Below are 2641 nucleotides of genomic sequence, written 5' to 3' on the forward strand. Positions count from 1 at the left end.
GTTGGATTAATAATCTCTGAAAACCCTGTGATTTCGGTGCTATCTAGGTTCCAGTATGATTCTCACTTGGCATTTGTGTTTTCTGCTTCTTATATCAGGTGCAGAGACCAGCACTGCCAAGAGGGCCGCAACAACACATGGGATTTTTGAGGAAAGAGGCCTCACAGTGGTATACGGGCTGCCAATGAGCACATCTCAGGCAACTGACTTTCTAGGGACAATTGAAGTGGACCAGCACCGGCAAGTCCCCCCGGTGAAAAATACTGAAAGAAAGGGGGAGAAAGTCCACTCTGCAAGGAAGCCCTTCAAATGCGAGGAGTGTGGGAAATCCTTCAGCTTTTTTTCTTACTACATTAGACACCAGAGAATCCACACTGGGGAGAAGCCCTATCCGTATGAGGAGTGCGGGAAGTCCTTTAATGGCAATTCTTCATTAATTCGGCACCAGAGAATCCACACTGGCGAGAAACCCTATCAGTGCGAGGCCTGTGGGAAAGCCTTTAGTAACAGCGCAAATCTGACCAGGCATCAGAGGACCCACAATGGCGACCGGCCTCACCTCTGCAAGCAGTGTGGAAACGGCTTCCCAGTAGTTCTCAGTTGGTTATACATCAGAGGATCCACATTGGGGAGAAGCCCTACAAGTGCAGTGAGTGTGGAAGAGCCTTTGTTGTTAAATCCAGATTAAGCAGGCATCAGAGGATCCACAGTGGAGAGAAGCCTAAATCCTACGAATGTAGCAAGTGCAGGAGAACCTTTAGGATGTGCTCCCAGCTGCAGCGTCACCAGTATGCCCACTCTAGAGAGAAGCCTGTGCTGGACCTGGCCTATTTGGGACTCCCGGCATTTTTTACCCCATTTGCCTGGTAACTTCTCTCTGGGAAATCACGGTCCCCACCTAACCGGTCTTATGGTTTAGTTCAGGCTCTGTTCTGTCTCACAGGGGTGGAGTGTGCGACCCAGACTGGTGCACCTGCCCTGCTCCTTCTGCAGTAGTTCATCCAGTGAGAATGAGCTCCGTGGCCATGCAGTCTAGCAGGAAGCAACTTTCTTTTCTGCTTCTCTTAGATGTTAAATTTGATAGCACAGGAAGGCTGAGAAGGTAGTCGAACTACAAGTGGCGGAGATGGAGAGAGCTAAACCCATCTATGGATTTTTCACTGAGATGAATCAAATTCTGGGGTGGGAGGGTTGGTTTGTGTGTGTTTCTTTTTGCTTAAGTAATTTGGGTTGGATTTTATGTCACTTGAAGCAGAATCCTTATGTGTTGCAGAGTCATTCCAATGTCTCAGATGTGTAAAAGCTTCAGAGTTAAGGTAACCTGGCATTACTGAGTCCATACCATGAGGCCGTCTCATGTGTGTGATGTGCTAGAAGTGCTGTAGCTGTGGTTTTAATGGTTCACACAGAAGCAGACACGCTTGAGTAGTGCGAATGTGGGAAAGCCATGAATCCTCAGTTAAACTAGTTTGAAGTGTCAGCATCCTGTGTGGGTAAAAGTTACAGCAGTTTAGAAACTGTGATGGGGGTGGCATTGTGTAGTGGGTGAAGCTGTTGCCTGTAATGCAGACATCCCATATGAGCTCTGGTTCAAGTCCTGGCTGTTCCACTTCCTATCCAGCTCCCTGCTAATGTGCCTGGGAAAGCAGCAGACGATGGCCTATGTGCTTGGGCTCCTGCCATGCATGTGGGAGACCCAGCTGGAGTTCCAGGCCTCTGCTTTGGCCTGGCCCAGCTCTGGCTGTTGTAGCCACCTGGGGAGTGAACCAGCAGCTGGAAGATCATTTTCTCTGCTCTCCTTCTCTCTCTAGCTCTGCCTTTCAAATAAATAAATCTTCAAAAATGACTGTGATCAAAATTTGAAGTTATAAAACAGTATCAATAAATATTCCTTAGAGAATGTAACTGTATTAAATAGAAAATTTTTTTCTTCCAATTCAACCATTTATTTATTTCTTCCCTATTACAAAACTGTAAGATTTAAGTGTGCTGCACATACAGAGCCAGTGTGACCATTTCTTTCTTCACCGGCGTCGTCTCTTTTCTGATTTGACTGACTTAGTGCTAACAGATCAGTGGACTCTGACTTCCTTCCACAGTAGCAGGGTGGGCGAACTCCTACACGTTCTGTACAGTTGAGTCCTGAAGGGTTCGCTCTGGAAAACAAACATTTGAGGTCATTCCCAAACCCGCTGCATCAGGGCTGACTTTAGAGAAGCCATTTGGCCAGTTTTATGCCTCATGCTGGTCAAATCAATATTGCAGTAATCCACACCATAAACCTCAATAGAAAGAACACTGGAGGAGGATTTTTCCGGGGAGCATTTTTTTTTTTTTTTTTTTGACAGGCAGAGTGGACAGTGAGAGAGAGAGACAGAGAGAAAGGTCTTCCTTTGCCGTTGGTTCACCCTCCAATAGCCGCTGCGGCCGGCGCACCGCGCTGATCCGAAGCCAGGAGCCAGGTGCTTCTCCTAGTCTCCCATGGAGTGCAGGACCCAAGGACTTGGGCCATCCTCCACTGCACTCCAGGGCCATAGCAGAGAGCTGGCCTGGAAGAGGGGCAACCGGGACAGAATCCGGTGCCCCGACCGGGACTAGAACCCAGTGTGCCGGCGCCGCAGGTGGAGGATTAGCCTATTGA

The sequence above is a fragment of the Lepus europaeus genome, chromosome 19 (genome assembly GCF_033115175.1).
Source record: "Lepus europaeus isolate LE1 chromosome 19, mLepTim1.pri, whole genome shotgun sequence".
Taxonomy (NCBI): Eukaryota; Metazoa; Chordata; class Mammalia; order Lagomorpha; family Leporidae; genus Lepus; species Lepus europaeus.